The 18,127-nt window shown below is 43.1% G+C and overlaps 1 protein-coding gene across 3 annotated transcripts in view; it reads right to left on the bottom strand.

The window, feature by feature from the left end:
- Nucleotides 1-18,127, bottom strand: part of LOC139694856 (protein-L-histidine N-pros-methyltransferase) — a 545,809-nt gene that overhangs the window by 162,341 nt on the left and 365,341 nt on the right. The window lies entirely within an intron of this gene.

The raw sequence follows: 18,127 nt of genomic DNA, 5'->3' as shown, positions 1-18,127 counted from the left end.
CTTGAACATATTGCTCCATTCGACGTTGTCAAAGGACTTCTTCAAGTCCACGAATACCCCACACAATGACTTGTTTACGTGAATCATTTTCTTGGCCAGCAGTTTCCTCAAGCCGAGTATTGCCTATCTTGATCCTGGCTATTTTCCGGAATCCAAATTGGTTTTTCGTGAGGCTTTCTTCTTATCATTCCCACTATTCTTAAGTTAATTATCAGAGTAAGTACTTTCGCTGCGCGAAACCCCAGTCTCAACGCTGAGTAACATCGAATTAATCTATCCTTGGATTATTCATGCAATCATGACACTATTCTCGAAGTCCACTGGTAGTTTTCCGTTGCTGCTGTCTTTTGTTATTCCTAAGGGGTTATCCTTCTCTCCGACCCCGAGTGCTTTTTTTTCTCCTGTTTTGTCAATAATTCCTGGTGTACTTTCGCGTCAGAACTTCCACGACCCTGTCGAATTCGCTTGTGAGTATCTCCGGGCCTCATCCGTCGTCTTCTATCACGGTTAACTCCTCAATCAAATCACTTTCAAGTAGTTTGGGACCTAGATCGAGTTCTTCAATACATTCCTCCCATCTATTCTCAATGTTTTTCTTTGCCTTCACTTAGTACTCTTCATTACCATTAGTATCTTGGACGATGGGGGACTTTATTTTTCTTCCTCCGAATCGTCTCCTCTCCAGTTCATAAGCCATTTCGCTGTTTCCCTTCTTTTTATTGAAAATGATTTCCTCACGGTAGCTCTCAATCCTCTCTTCCCTCGGTTCCTTGCATGGCTTGGTGCCGCAACTTTATGAAGGATTCCCTCCGTTTCACTTCTAAGATTCTTCTTACTTCTTCATGCCTCTATGAAGTCTCTAATTTAAGTTTTTATCCAAGGCTGCTCACATTTCGCCGACTTACGCACGGGTGGCTCATATACTACGTCCGACGTCCTTCTATGCTAGCAACATTTATTCCTTCTATTTTTCGGTCGATGGCCGCGGTGAACTTTTCTCCCGCTTGCTTTTCCTCCAGTTTGAATAAGATGCCATTTCAAATTTAAATTTAAAAGAATGAACTTTGAGGAATGCAACAAAATGACGCAAGCTCAGACCCTCCTGGGTGCGTCGGTAGAGTGCAGTCGGCAAGCAGGTCTCCCATTCCTTCCGCCCTCGATGAATTACGCACGATAATAAGCGCAAAGGAGGGCGTCGCTGGCTGGAGTCCCGCCACGAGAGGCCAGCAGGGTGAGAGGCCAGGAGTGCGTGCCCATGGACCTCCGACGGCGACGGTGCATGCGTGTCCCCGAGGAGGCCAAGGAGTGTCGCACCGACGACGCATTTGCGTGCCAACCCCACACGCTCGTGTTATCGCGTCTGGCGAATGGTGGAACGCGATAGGGTTGATGCGGAGGGGCAGAAGGGGAGAGGCGGGGGCCGGTGGGGGTGTGGTGCGGAAGGGATGGCGGGGCGGGGAGGGGGGAGGGAGCTGGGACGGTTTATGCCCAGGCTGCTGGGCCCTCTCTTTCTCCCTGCGAGATCCTATGTTGACAGATCATCCGTGCGAGATTAACCTTGGTAGACAGGGAGCCATCTTAGTTTCCATGGCAACCGACCCATACGTGAGTAGATGGGGCGGGGTGTATGGGATCGGCGAGGGGAGGGGGGAGGTGCGGGGGCGGAGGAGGGGGACATAGGAGAGGCCGATGGTGCGGGGGGAGGGATATCTTTTATTCCAGGGGGGGGAGAGGGAGAGGCAAGATGGACGGCGTTCGGTTGACGGAAGGAGAAGGGGGTCAATAAATAAGAATATGTGGGGCCTCGTCGGGCCACGTAATATTCGAATGAGCATCATGGAATGGAACGTCCGAAATTTTTAAACAGTTTTTTTTCTCCGAGCTTCAAAATCTTCAGGTGGAAAGGTGGAAGTCCAGGTGAAGTACCCGATTTAATTTCAGCGTGGAGTTTGGCATTAATTCAACGTGGCACAAGGAATGGAATGAACTACGTACGTACGGCACCACTTCGCGAATTGAAAATTAGGCTGCATACTCCACAAAATGTTATAAGAAAAACGACTTTGGCCATGGAGAGACGAGGTATATCCCGGAAACCCAAGCTCTGACAGCCATAACTTGAAGTAAAAAAATATTACCCTGATTGTTTTATTCAAGTCACGGATAAAGATAAAGAGAAATCGCGTCTGAGGCACAAACGAAGCGAAATTGGATGTTTTCAATAATTTAGCACATGTTGCTGATTAAAAACTACAGTAAAGGGGATCTAATACAACACCATTAATCCTCTAAGAGAATGAATACGACGTTAGCGAAGGATAAGGGATTTGAATTTGAGTAGAATTAAACGACTTTTTTTAGGAATTGTGCCAACACTTATGGCGTGAAGGTCGTTTTTCTCCACTCGATCAATGTCCTCCTCTATTCCGTCCAACGTACGACACTTTATTCACCATAACTCATGAATACGGAAACTGAGCATGTTGCGATGAAGTGAAAATTAAATATAACTTAAATTATACGCCTTACGGTCATTACATTCACATCGAGCTGGCTTCTCATCGTTTCGCGCTGGAATCAAATGGTTTACTCTCGCGGTGACGGCAAACCGTGCATATTTTCACATCGAGCAGTAAACGAGAAACGTGATATGGCAAGAGGAACAAATCGAGCCCGGTTATATACTTTCCCCGACGATAACGAGTGTTGAGGGACACGCCGCTATCGAACGTAATACGAATTGATTACGCTTCAATGAAAACGTCAATAGTTTTCATCGATTAATTCGTAGTTCAATAATTTTAAACTTCGATATGTTTTCTGATGACAATGCTGACGTCCGATGATAATTATAGCCCGATAAAGTAGATGGGGAGAGGTACATTTCCAACGAAGAGAAGTTTTTCCAAAAATATCAGTTAGATAAAATTACGACAAGTCTTCCCATACAGCTAATCCGATAGTGAACCCATAGGATTAAAGTCAGCGTTTCTCCGATTCGACCTCAGGAAACTGGTGCGAGCTCACAAGATATTTTTCCTCCTGGATGGACAGAGATTGGAGGGATTGGTAGTTAAATCCGTTCAGAACAAAATTATGACCCTCACACTTCGTGTCCAGGAAGGAAGATTTCCAACAATTCCCGATCACGCCCACCCAATCCCCCCCCCTCCCCACGCCCACCCGAAAGCGAGGAGGAATCGGAATCACTGAAAACACCTCGGAGGCAGCCGACCACACAGTCGATTGCGCACGATCACCCCCTGGATGCCTTTCCTCTCCCTCCCCCCCCCTGATCACTCGCTCACTCACCGCCCATCCACCAATCACTCCCACGACCCGACTCCTCGGAATCATTGACGAGAGCGAGCCGAAACGAACGCTCCTTCGGTCCAAATATTCAATCCCAAGCCCAACCAACTCAATGGAAACTCCGCGTTGTTATTTTCGACATCTAGATGTAGATGCACTCCTTAAACGAATCCGTTTCGTGAACTTTGAAAAAGAGATCTTTCCCAAATCCTCCATGTGCTGTAATCGGGAGGTCAACCTGACATCCTGGCTTATTTCGAAAAAATGTGCCCAGGATCACTATCTTTTTCTTTATGGTACAAGGAGAAGTGTAGCTCCTGCGTACATACTATGGAAATATCAAATCCAAAGATTTTTAGATTCCATTAGTATTCTTCCATTTGAGTCCATGGTTCACTTTCTTTTACTCATAAAGAAGCCGCCACAAAAAAACTTCTGCCTTGGCTTTTCATTTAACAAACAATTTTTCAAGCCGAACAACGAAAGACTTTTAATCCTTTTCGTCAGAGAGGCATATTAAGGAAGAAAGTTTACATTCAAGAGAGCCAAGTGTAATTAAAAATTATAATGACATTAGTAACTTATTAAAAAGTAAAGTGTCAGTGAAACGCGTTTAAAAAGTTCAATTCTCCCGAGTTAAAACTTAAAAGTACATTAGAAAAATGGGGTGAGGGGACTAGGAGCGGAAATTAACCAAAACTAAATGTTCAAAAATCACATCAAAAATTCCCTACGTGGCGACCATCTGGCTTCCTCGATGCCTTCTGAATCCCAAGCTCTCAATCAGCACGCAGTCAGGCTGCAAATCAAAGACGGCTGCTCACAATGAACAGCTTTCTTAGATACATATACTCTGGAACTCGGGAAATGCATTCCCTTGCACTGATACTGAAACGCAATCACTCGATTTCTCCTGTAGAAGAAATTTCACCGCATTGGTGGAGCGTCAAATTGAAAAGAGGCGATATATGTACATAGGAGTTTGGACATTTAAACAGGACATTTAAAGCAGAAAGTACGCGGCAGCTGTAAATCCATCGTCCGGATTGGAATTGGCGCGCTTTGAGCTTCGAAAAACGACCAGAGGAATCATAAGATTAAGCCAAATCTAACAAATTAGAAGCACATTGACACAGTAAATGTAAGAATATTCAAAGAAAAAACGTGAAATTCCATTTGAAATAGCGTTAATGAAATAATTCCGGTAAGTCAATTGCGAGAGATTCGAAGCGAAAATAATATAATTTTTACAGCGGGTTTGTTGCATTTTGAAAGAATAAATATCCAAATGCATTTCGCATTTCTCATTATCAATTCCGGATTGATTACTTTAATCAAGGGTTAAAATGAAAATAGCAATGAAACGGTTGAATTTTTCAAGATTCCCAATGGTTTCTTTAGAAGACCCGATGGTAATGAATACATATATTTTCTCATATTTCCTGCAGAGGAAAAGAGATATACCTTATCAATAAATCCATACACACAAGCATTGCACAAAATTTTATTTAAAAATTAGCTGCCAAGGCCATGAAATGCGATTATTCTATCTAGGATCCATTAATTAATGCATAAATGTATATTAAAATAAAAAATATTAACCTAGCATGAGAAATGAGCGTCTTTGAAGCTGCCAAAAGTTTTCTATAATTATATTAATTAGTAATCATGTAAATTTCGATACATAATATTAGACATCATTGTAAAGGAGTATTTAACAGAATTTATAGTTTGTATTTTACGAGGTTCTCAACTATTCATGAAATATTTCGAAATGAATACCCCAAAACCCCACTTTGTACCTCGGGTGCTTCATCAAACGGTGCGTCTCGTGTGATGGATGGTGCCAAGAAAGTTGAAAATACCACCAAAGGAAAGTTCCACTCCTCCACTCCTGCCGCGGTAAGTCCACTAACTTGAAGCCTCAAGCGGAGCACCCCCATCGGTTAACGCATAACGTCTCTGAAAGCCCCGAGGAACACGAATCAATGACCCGAAATCAAAGCGTTTAGCTTCGCCATCGAGAGAAGAAGACCTATGGACCAATTTACTTTTAAACAAACTAGTCCAAATTCCAGAAGAAATGGCGGGCTCTCGGATCCGCTTCTCGCTGCCCCGGTCCACTTCCCCCATGATAGTCCCGCAAGAAAGAACCCCGGAATCTAGCCCCCCCCCCTATCTAAGGGGTCCTCGCCCCGAAGAGAGTCTCGCAATTACCAATCGCTCGCCCCCGGCCACGATGACACTCACAACCGCCTCTTAATGGCGACCCCACGACCGGACTTCAAGGGGGGAGCAAGCGCCCCCGCTTCGGACGCCTCATCGGGGGACACCCCCCCGTCGATCGCGTCGCGGGGAATTGTCGCCGCCCTCCCTCCATCTCCGAGCAACACGAGCGTACGTGCCCATCCCGAGCCGCGTTCACCCGACACCGTTCCATACATCCTTTGGCCACGTCTTCACTTGTCTTCGCTCGTGCAGCACAGGGGAATAACACACCGGCGAACGCATATACGATACGTATTTATTTCTTCAAGTTGCCATGACCGAATAAAATCTTAAATAAAGGGGGTAAACAATGAACTTGGGAGTTGATAAGTATTGATTTTACTCAAAAGATTATTATGCAAACTTAATCAATCGTTCATTGCGCGTTTCAAAGCCTTTCACTTTTATATGAAGAGGTTTGATTTCGTTTATTATTATCATTAACTTAAATGTGTGTATACAAAAATGGATACTCAAGGAATTAACAAGGTAATAAACGTGGCCCAGCAATACAACACGTCACTACAATCACGCACTGTCCAACATCACGTCCCGACCTAAATCACGCCGACCAATATTCCACCTCGTTCAAAATTCTCGGACATCACCCGCTATCACAGTTCAACGTCTCACTTCGTCCACATCACCTACAAACCAATATCGCAAACAGACTATGCGAATTTTATCACCCGATGACTGGCTTACACCTGTTCTTAAAACTCCTAACATTTGACGGAAAGGGCTCGACCAAATTGGGCTCTTTCCATTTCACAATACTTCTATTTAAAAAAATGAAAACGTTTTACCATTTGCCTTTTTTGTGTTCTTATTTGCATTTTAAAACTGTGCTCGTTTTTCCCCTTAAAATTTGGCTTTTGCAGTTCTTTCCTTAAATCTTCCCACACTTCCGTCATTTTCAATTATCCTCTTAATACATTGCACCTAACCTACTTCTCTTTATCCTATTTTGCAATCTCTCCCTTTTCCAGAATACCCAACATGTCCGCTATTTGGGCTTTTATACCTATCGAGTACGTTACTGGCTGCCTTCCATCGCATTTTTTCTATCTTTTTAATATGTCCAAACCCGTACGGGTCCCATACTATTGACGCGCATTCCAGGATAGGGCGAACCAGGACCTCATAATCACCAATACCGAACTCCAGCTACATGGGGTGTTCGTTTTGTAAAAATTTCCATCAGCTTAGTTGAAAAACTTTTGATCCAATCACAGAAATGGAAATATTATCAACCTATTTATTATATGAGTACAAAAATACATATCATTCTAAGTATAGCTGATAAACATTTTGAAACAAACCTTATTAATACAGACATTATGAGACAATAAAAAGAAATTACGTCTTTAAATTACGACTCTAATAATTTCATTAAACGTCAAAGCCATTCCGTTTTCGATTTCCTACTGCTCTTTCAAAAATGTCAAGTATTATTAACCTCAGGCATAGGTTCACCATGGGCATCAGCAGTAAAGGTGCAACTTCTATCCAAATTAAAGTATCGCTCGGATGAGGGTGATAAAAAGGAAACTGATTTTGTGTACGCATCATAATTCACAACCGCGGGACTTCACAACCGAGAGAGGAACAGCATAGATAAGAACCAGTAATAATGTACTTTAAATAATTTATCTGAATCCAGAAAGGATACAGGCAAAGCCCTTCTCACGTACCTTTGCAGCAGGCCATTAACCTTGCAATGAAGGTTTTATTCGCATTTCACCCGATAGAAAAAATGCCTACGGTTCAGGCAACAACAGATGCTTTGGGTCAATTACCCAGGGAATAAAAGAAAAGGGATTGCATTTCTGACCACAAATTCAACTGTGGAAAGCTTATCTCCGACCACATCCGCAAGCGCCACCTATCATTACACAAAATAAAGTCGATTTGTCTGTAATTTTGAGGCTAAAAAGTAACAAGTAATGAATAAAAGGAAACCTTCCAGCATTAGATCGTAATTACAAATTCTCATTTATTTTTTACCAACATCTCTCGTGCCTGAGAATATGGGTGCGAACAAGGCTATAATTTGAGACGCAAAGCGTATAAAGTTTCCTCTGCAGAGGGAATCGGGAGATTGCTGTATTCCACTTAGTAGACTGGATCTTGGACTGCATTTCGTCTATAGATTAACTCCTTAGAGATATTAAATAAGGTTAGAGTAGCAAGGACTACTATCAGCGTACCTAACAATATCAGCCATTAAAAGATGGTTTCAAGAACAGTCATCATTAAAATAGCCGACAACAATTCATATCCGTAGTAATTGACACTTAATTTTATCTAACTAATAATCGCAATAGAAAAATCAAATTGGTGTAAATATTTGTCCTAAGATGGTAGCTTAAAATACACTAAATATTATTACCATAACATAAACTGATCCATATATATATATATATATATATATATATATATATATATATATATATATAATATAACATATAAGACCCACGGATCTCAGGGTAAATTACATATCCTCGATAGCTCAAGTGGTTAAGAGCATCCGCCCGGCAAGTGGAAAGATCCGGTGTTCGAGTCCCGGTTGAGGAAATATTTTTACTCTTGTGATCCGTTCGATTCCGCCTTCCCCACCTCTATTGTGTTCGTCCTTTATACGTGTTCCTATCCCTTTTCCTTATATATGTTTCTGTATATATGAGTATATATATATATATATATATATATATATAATTGGTTTCGCCGAAGTAACACGGAAGTGTTGAATAAAAAACTTGGACAGCAACAAACAATATAAGAACACATAAAAAGAAGAACACTCACACGATATTACTTGATAATTTCGACGGAATTTAGCTCCTCCAGTACTACTGCTTCTGAAGAAGACGGGGCTAAATAACATCGAAATTATCAAGAAATATTGTGTGTTCTTATATATATGTATAAAAATTTAGGTTCGATATAAAGAACGATGTTAGTCATTATTTAACACCAATATAGATCATATATATTAAAAAGCCATTGTAAAGAAACGCGTCCCACAATTCCGCCGCTACGTCACCATTAATTCGGTGAGTATAAATAGACATACGTTGGCATAAGAATGCTAACTCCGTGTCAGAAAAACTTGAACGTTTATGAGCAAAGCTAACAGGAGCTTAAAACAGTTATCCTCCACTCGGAAACAAACCGGAGGTCCCAACCAATTTACATGTAATCCGGGACAATTACGTTAAAAAAATTCACCTCCGCCATCAATTCGGTGAAATTAATACTTCCGGACGAGGGAACGGACTCGCTCCCAAACCCCTCCGAGGCACACGTGAAAAGTATACCGATAAGACTTCACGAAAATACCAATCGGAAATCAAATTCAAATTCACCCGCACTTTTTAAACCACGGAGCATAATGAGAGTCTTATGGTCAAGCGCAAGGCGTGCCGACCGTCGGCGACCATGACTGCCCTTGGCATACGGGCCGCGAATCCACCCCCCTCCCCCCCACCGCCTCATCTCTTTCCCTCCCAACACCCCCGTCACCGATACACATGCAGACGCGCCGAGTGTAAAGGTTCAAAGAACCCTGACCACCTACCCCACCCCAACCCCTCCCCCCGCCTCCCCCTTTATCCACTTCGATCATCCTAATTTGCCTCGAGACCCCCCCCCTCCGCAGACGCCCACCCCCACCGCGCCCCATCCCTCCCACAGTTCCGGATCGTAAAAAGACAAGGACCCAAAAGGCTACACCTCTGAATCCTATCTCTAACCACCAATCTTTCACATCCTCGCCGAGCTTTTCCCCCAAACCCCCCCCCCCCAGACTTCCTATCTGCTATCACGTGATTCCCATCATGCCCTGCGGACCACGGCGTCGGGTCAGGCTTACGGATCCACCACTCGCTCCTTTCTCTCCGCAACAAACCCAACACCACCACCGACCCCCTCCCCCCACCCAAGGCTGCCCCCGCACCCCCTCTCCCCCCTCACAACCACCCGCCCCTTTCCAGAGGCGACGTGAGTGGCGGACCGCGGATGTTGGTGGGACCCTCAGCCCGCGACTTGCCTCCCTAGCCTCCAAAAACCCCATCGCGCCTTCCTCACTCCGAAGACGCCACCTCTCCCGGCCGCGGGATGGGCAGGTCGGGAATCGCGACGTGCTTCCCCGGTCAGCAAAAGGGTTCGTCTCTACGTATCACGTATCTATCACACTATCGCATCCCTCTGGTCACGGCCGTCCGCACGGCGTGGCTTCCGGAGCCACCAGGGTCCCTGGGAAGGGGCGAGGGTGGGGAGGGAGGGAGGGCACGAAGAAAGAGGAGATGATATCAGGGTGGAAAAGGAGTCAGATTGAGACGTACATATTTTTGATGGGATAGAAGAGCGGACAAGGGAAGGGGCCGAGGGAGGCCTCCGCTTTGAGGAGGCTCAAGAGATAAACTCTATTCCACCGCCTGATTGCACGCGGACCTCTGGGATGGAAACTATTAGCGATCATACGCCACCGTTTCCTTCCTCTTTTCAATCATCCACCGCGGGGTTTTCTCGGTTGAGTTCGGTGCGCCTGGTAGCCATTTGAATAGGTTCATGGACTTCTTCAAGGAAAGATTGGGATGATGCACCCGTTCAAAAAAAATGTGCAGTTTAATAGCAATCCAAAGAGAGATTGCAAAGATTTATTTCATCTCAAATATAAGTATCTACACAGGCGTAACTCTGTAATTTGCCAATGTGGTGCGTGACAGGGAGTGCCAGGAAAACGAGCTCTAATCCAGTAATTGCAAGATATGAAGTGTAATATTTATTGCCTTCAGCCTAAACATTTATGTAACTACAAAATTAGCACAAAATATACGGATCTTTAGGCAAATGTTCGAGGTTATTCCCAAGTTAAGACTTCCTTAAAATTGCTAAAACAAATACATGCCAAACAGGCCGATGAAAAAAACATAATATGTACGGTGAAACACAAGGAAGTCACCAAAATAATTTTAAAAAATAAATATTAGAGCACCTACTTATGTAATTTCATCAAACAAGATTACAGTATCTGATTAATAGTACAATATGGGAATGTTGTAGTTTGGCTGTACACCTCAACATTTCTTTGCCTCGTCCAAATGACTACGTGAAATCATACTAGACCAAATCATTCTTCGAATACTTTCCGTTTCCCTGCATTTTGTCTATTATACCCATCATGCCTCGCTTGCCTGACGCCCTCCCCTCTCTCACAGCCTCCGGCGTTCATTCGCCAATCAAAATGCTCTCCAACCATTTCCCCCGTCTCCTTTAGATTTCTCCCAACAATTCTCCCTCCTACTCCACCATGCCTAGCACTTGTCTTCTTTCCCGTCCACTTTAGCTTTTCCATCCTCCATACCTGCATCTAAAAATATTCACCGTTCTGCTGAGTATATAATAAATATCCATATCGTAAGAAATGGCTGAATAAAAACCTTAAGCTACGTCAAACGTAATCATACACTTACGATTCAAATAATTATTCGTAAAATAACGATCAATGGGGCGGCAAATGAAAAAACAAACAGTTTTGACTATACCGTTACAGATTTTAATTGTATTAGGAATAAATAAAGCATTAATGATAAATTAATGCTTAATACTTTGTCCAACGAAGACATAAATTAATTGAATTTACCTACACGCAATATTAATTCCAGAATATTTTCGCAGTAGATATATAAGAACAAATCAAATGATTTCTATCCCTGATGAGTTTACGGGAAGCCAATATTTAATTATATTTAAGCAAATAGGAAATGAGACCGAAAACACGCTGTGACCTGTGACTAGGCGTCAAAATGCCGATGAGGCGCCGTTGACTTCGTGGGCGTCGTTACTGAGATTTAAGATTTCCCCGTTTGAATATTTTCAATAGCCGAATCAGATCGTGCGCAGCATAGAGGAGCTGGGTAGGAACGGAGCGAAGGTTAAATTACAGATAAATGTACTACCTTGATCAAAAAGTTCCCGGAATAACCACCGTGTGGCGCTCCCATCGTTCCGATTTGAGTTCTGTTTTTTTTGTTAAATTGGTACATCTGTTGCTGATATTCCCTTTAAATCTTAGTGTCATAACTTGACATTTGCAAAAGTTACGTAGCCAAGAGTACATCTATCTCTGTGTGTGTTGGCGATTTTTTACAATTGCAGAAATGGATTTAAATTTGCAACAACGAACTTGTATTAAATTTTGCGTAAAAAACGGATTTAGTGGCGCACGGACGTTGGAAATGTTGGAAAAGTGTTTCGGCAACGATTCTCTAAAAAAAACGGTCGTTTACCAGTGGCACGAGCGGTTCAGAAGTGGTCGTGAGTCAATCGAAGATGATGAACGCAGTGGCAGACCATCGACATCGAAAGTCGGTGAAAAAATTGATAAAGTAAAAGAAATGTTGGTCAATAACCGCAAATTAACCATCAGAGAAATAGCGGAGGACTTGAACATTGCCTATGGATCCGCCCAAGACATTGTGGTTAATGATTTGGGTTTCCGTCGTGTAGCAGCAAAGTTGGTGCCAAAAGACCTCAATTTCATGCAAAAAAGAGACCGTGTTGACGTCGCAAAAGACATGATTTGCGAGGCTGAATCCGATCCCACATTCATCAAAAGGATCATTACTGGAGACGAGACGTGGGTTTATGAGTACGACACGCAATCCAGACATCAGGCAAGTGAATGGCGTTCACCAAATGAGCCGAGACCAAAAAAACCACGTCGTTTTCAGTCAAAAAAGAAGGCAATGCTGACGGTTTTCATGGATTACAACGGTGTAGTGCATCATGAATTTTTGCCAGAAGGCCAGACAGTAAACAAAGAGTATTATTTGGGCGTTATGAGACGTTTGCGTGAAGCAATTCGCCGAAAGAGACCAGAAATGTGGGCAGAAAACTCGTGGATTTTGCACCATGATAACGCGCCGTCGCACAGTGCTATCATTATTCGTAATTTTTTGACGAAAAATGCAACAAATACCATCCAACAGCCACCGAATTCACCTGATTTGGCTCCCTGTGACTTCTTTCTGTTCAATCGAGTTAAAAAACCATTACGGGGAACGCGTTTTAGCAGCCGAGAGGAAGTAATGGAAAAATCGCAGGAAGCACTGATGGACATACCGAAAACCGAATATAAAAAATGTTTCGAGGATTGGATCAAGCGCTGGCATAAGTGTGTTGCAGTCGATGGGGATTACTTTGAAGGGGACAATATAGATTTAGATGAATAAACTTGTATTTTTAATTTTCTGAATAAATTCCGGGAAATTTTTGATCAAGGTAGTATAGTATAAATTGCAAGGATGTCTCTTTAGTGATGACGTTGAACACGTCCATCGTACTACGGTGCACGAGATCATGTAAAGAAAATTTGAGAAATTAAGTGTAAAGCAAATAGATTTAAGATTTAATTTTTCACACAAGGGATAAGGGATCAGAATAGTATTGCCCGCCCGCAGTAGGAGGGGAAAGTATTTTGCATCAAAAGTAGTTTGGTGTGTAATGACCCCTTTGTCGCACATTTTAGCGGTGGCTTGCAGGGTACTATGTCAATAAAAATAAAAAAACTAAAATTTCAAAGGAAAGCCGGTTCCTTTTAAGTGCGTTTCCCTCCCTCTCCACTACTCCTGCGACCTTGACTGCAGGAGAGAGCATAAACAGTCCGGATACACACGGGGGAAATTCAATCATCATTCGTTCTCATTATCATAAAAGATACGCAGCCACCCATCGCACGTGTTCCTGTCGCCTCATTCAGTCCCGTTCCTCTCAATCAAACATTTATCCCTCTCAAGTCTTACAGCCGTCTCACAGTGAAACCAAAAACTTAAAAGTAAGCACTCGAATTAAGAGATGCAGCTCAATATTAGGAGGCGAGCAGGTGTGTGGGAAGGGGACCGTTCCCTGCGCGCCTCGCGAACTTGCCTAAAACGAAAGATGGCCAACGGTCGTCTTTAAACTGCTCAAGTTGCCCAATCACGGACGAGATCGTGTTCTTGATCTCTCCATTCACGTCCGATCGCGGCACGAGTGACGAAAAACTACAATAGCCATGCAAACAATGTAAGATGCTTAACGAGGAACAACTACAAACTGCATAAGTAGTCAATGTCCCAATCCATGACGAGAATTAAGAGGTGTAACACATTTCCAGGGCACTTTCAAAACAAAACATCATCACACAATATACGGAGTGATTCCATTGGTCGACGTAAGAGAAGATAAACGCTTACGGAACGGGTGAAATTTGAAGATAACCGTCATCGTGAACGATACAATACGGAACTTAAATACAATTCTCACGAGTCCGTGCATAGTATGTGAGCATCGTATGAAAAGCCTAGAGCACACCCAGGAAATGACTCTTCATCGCAATGAGAATTTGAAGCCACGTCGAGGCCTATCCGTGGATGTGATCGGGGCTCAATTTCGCCCTCTTCGCTCCCCTGAGTAACCATTCACGTCGCCTCCCTTTGCGATGTGACCTCCCCTTCGCCCCCCCCCCCTTTGGACTCTGACCGCCCTCCCCGGCACCTCTTGCGAGGTCTCTCCCGCAAACCACAACACCTCTCCGCCCCAGTACGCCTAAGTTTCATTGATTGATCCCGGGCTAAAAAGAAAAGCGCACCCTTCCATTCCACCTCTCTCCGTCACTGTGAACGTGCATGACGCACGGAACATTTTTAATTCTCGCCACAAATCACACGCCACTGCCTCCATATTTCATATCCCGCCTCATCGCTGGGGGCTATATTTCGTTTTCATTGGCACTTGAGTTTTCGCCATTAAGGGAAATTGCTCGCACGTGATTTCCACTCTGCCTATTTGTCATATCGATCGAACGTCTTCCCTGCTGATTCGAAACTTTTCGATTGCCCTCCTCTTATTCACCTATCGTCCCATTCTCGAACTCGTAAAAAGGAAAGCGGGGCTTCCCCAAAAGATGATCTGGCCCGAAGAAGACCTTACCACAACTGCTCCCAATGCCACAGTTGAAGTTAAGTAATTGACATTAGTTACACTGGGATGGTAAAATAAGTTGTTTACATTTATGCATTAGAACAAGAAGTGAAGAACAATTGAAGGGCGAAACAGTATCTGGTATCTTCTAATTATTCAGTTAGAAAACGAGATGAAGTAATGAAAATATATATATATATATATATATATATATATATATATATGTATATATATATGTATATATATATATACATTCATAATATTGTTATTTTATCTGTGTTTGCGTGATTATTTCCTCAGATACGTGCCTAAGTTTTCCGGTTTGCAATTGCGTCTTGAACTTGGATTAGGACGAATGACTCGATGGAAGAGAGCATCGAAATAAATTGGATGAATGGATTGTCTTACAAGAATATGTTTGTGTAAAATAAAGATATCGAGCGTATCCACTTTCAATGAAAAGAGCACATCTTGTCATTGACAAATAAATCATCCCATACATATATCCCGAAGCGTCATTCATCCAAAAATATTCATATTTAATTATAAATGTCCAATGGCCCGGCACTGTTGACTTTTGCTTATTCCTTTCAGCTCAACATATATTTCCTAACAAGATAATTGTTCAATAAGTTCAATAGTTTTAAATTATCGCCAACTACGGTTCCCGAGAGAAAAAAGGAAACGAGAATGGGTCGTAAAATGAGGAAATAACAGAAAAAAACGAGGAATCGGGTTTAGAAACTGCTGTAGTGAGTAATTTGCGGACAATTGAAGTACGTTTTTAACGAAATGTTGGCGTATCAGCCCACGCTTCCTCCTCCTGGAGAAAATATTCCACAAAGCCACCATCTCCCTCATTCCGACCCGGCATAAAATTTGCCACACGCTTCATTGACAGAATTATTTTAAAAAAAAGGTAGTCTTCCATTCCACGGTCCTGAGACTTAAATATACAAACGGAAACGTGAGCTGTAAAAAATGAAGAAAAGATCGCCGAGGCAGCGTAGCTGGAGGTCGGTAATAAGGGGCCTGAAAATAAACAGGATATATATGGAAAGTGGGAAATCGGCCGCAGGAGCGCCTAACCGGGCATTTGGCCGGGGACGCAGTCGGCCGTGCTGGGACGCAAATGAATTAATCCGGGGCGTGTTTCCCGGCGGGGTCGGCCGGAGCGTACTTACGCAGCAGGCCTTCGGAATAAACCGGAGAGAGATAATTTCGCGCGGGCGATGGCGCGCAAACGCCCGACCCGGTAATTACAGTCGGCGGTTGATCAGAAATTTGGCCGCCCACGGCTCCGAGATTTCGTAATATCGGCGTCCATAAAGGCCATCGAGTGCGATGGGGAAGGGTACACGCTGAACTGCTTATCGGGGCCGTCTCGTGATGGATAAATTCGAACGAAGGATCCCCCTCCCCCCCCACACTCCCCCCCCCCTCCCCCCGCTCCACCACCACTGCCTCACACACGAATCCCTTTATTTTCCAACGACGCCCATAAAGAGGCAAATTATTCCCGCGGGTCGTAAAACTTCCTCAGAGTTCGTGTAAATACAGTTTTAACAACACCCTGGGAGCGATTGTCTTCATCTTCCCCTATCCCTCCGTGTAATTCAGGGCAAATGCATATCTATTTCTCCCTACCTCTGTTTCCCTCAAATTCGTCCTCCGTGGATCCTTCTTCGCTATTTTATTCCTCTCTTCTTACATTCAGGGGGGGGGGGGGTGGCGGCACATGCAAAAGCAACCGACGCGCTCTTGCGAGCCGATGAAGTACCCAGAGCGTTCAGTTCATATTCCCTACTCATTCAACCAACTCCCCCGTTCCTGATCCAATGGTGTTAAAGGAGAGAAATTGACAATTTCGACTCTTGTTTCAGCACGTGGGAATCTGATTTAATGTCTAACTTTTTTATTTCAAGCAATGCGATGCGATACATAATGATTTTAAGAGCCACCAGCGCCTAAAAGAATGAGTCACTCGCAGGATAATTTTGAAATTTACGACTTGCATAATGAAGTGATTATCACTGGGAGGGTCGGGTGGTGGTATTATATCACCTAATTTGAAATGAACAGTATCGACTAGAGGCAGTATCCAGCCGAGGCATTCGCACATGCCAGTCCGAGGTGCGAGCTGAGATACCTCGGTTGAACCACCTACACAGGTGAGACACGTCACGGCGTCGCACAGAGTACGGATGGGAATCATAATTTATAATACCATTATTCAGTACTACTAGACAGAATTTCCAATTTTCCCCAATATTAAAGGTTAGCTAGCATTCAAAATAACTGAGGAATAGACTGGCAATTGAAAAAACAATGGATTTTGTCGTTTTTATGATCAGCAAACGTAGAATGAATATTTGATTACGGTAACGCCTGTTGATTTCTTAAAACTTTCACAAAAACGTATGAAGCAAGTATTTCCGAGTGTTTTTATAAACCCTTTTATTGTCAAATTAAAGTAAAATCACAATACTATAAAATAGTTTTCAATAGTTAATATTTGCCATAGATTTTAGCGATAGTTTTAAGTAGCAGTAGTATTTAGGGGAGGCGACCAACAGCTGAGGTCATTTGCGCCATAGGGGATGGACAGGAAATGATGATGGGTGGAGAGAAACCCGGCGTCGGCATTATCCTACTCTTTACGAAAGGCGCCAAGAGGTCCACAGCTTAACGTCCCATCCGACGGACGGCGTACTCACTTAAAATGCCCTCCACAAAGCACCTCAAGTAGGGATCGAGATACCTCTGAATAATATTCAACACCCCCGGGATTTGAACCCGGGCCCTCTGGGTGGGAAGCCAGTACATTAGCCCCCGCACCATCTTAATCCCCGCGAGAGTTTTAAATTCATGACAAATTTAGCATAAGGCATTATTTATATATTTTAAAATAAATCACAAAGGCAGATAATTTAAAGAATTGGTATAAGTGGTGTAAAAACCAAAGGGACATAATAAAGGGTATCCATATTTGTGGAGTGAATCCTTTGATAAGCCCCAATAAGGTTTACTAAAAATTCTTGGCATCGGATAAATACCGTGGTTATTCACGATGAATTCCACTTGTCCTTCTTCTACACATTTATGTACATGAATGCTCCATAACTATGCACAGAGCACAGCTGTTTCTGTGCAGAGTAAAATGTTTCAACGCTACAAAGAGTAAGAGTCCCAGTGACGGTAATTGGGTCAATAACAAAATGAATCAGTGATATATTTCATTCCGGTGTCAGTACTTAGGCAAATCTACCTGTTTTTATGAGTCTATATAAAAACACAGAATTTGCAGCATAGGGGTAATTTCCCCACTATAATTACGTAATTAATAATAATAATTTCCAATTATTCACTATAGTAAAATTGATGAAATAAATGCGCGCTTATTAAAGGGGCTGTGTAGTTACCGTCCATATCTTGCACCTACTCGGGCCTCAAAGGGGAAGTGGTTGGAATTTCAGTTCCGTCTCCTCCTCAGGCAATTAGATTCCGCCGATACTTCGGGCCAAAAGGTGTTCAGGCAAATCACTGCGTGGGAGTATATGTACCAACAAAACAGTGATTC

The sequence above is a fragment of the Hetaerina americana genome, unplaced genomic scaffold, assembly GCF_022747635.1.
Source record: "Hetaerina americana unplaced genomic scaffold, ioHetAmer1.1.p SCAF_58, whole genome shotgun sequence".
NCBI lineage: Eukaryota > Metazoa > Arthropoda > Insecta > Odonata > Calopterygidae > Hetaerina > Hetaerina americana.
Note: the sequence above shows the minus strand (reverse complement) of the source record. Positions and strands in the feature narration are given on the sequence as shown.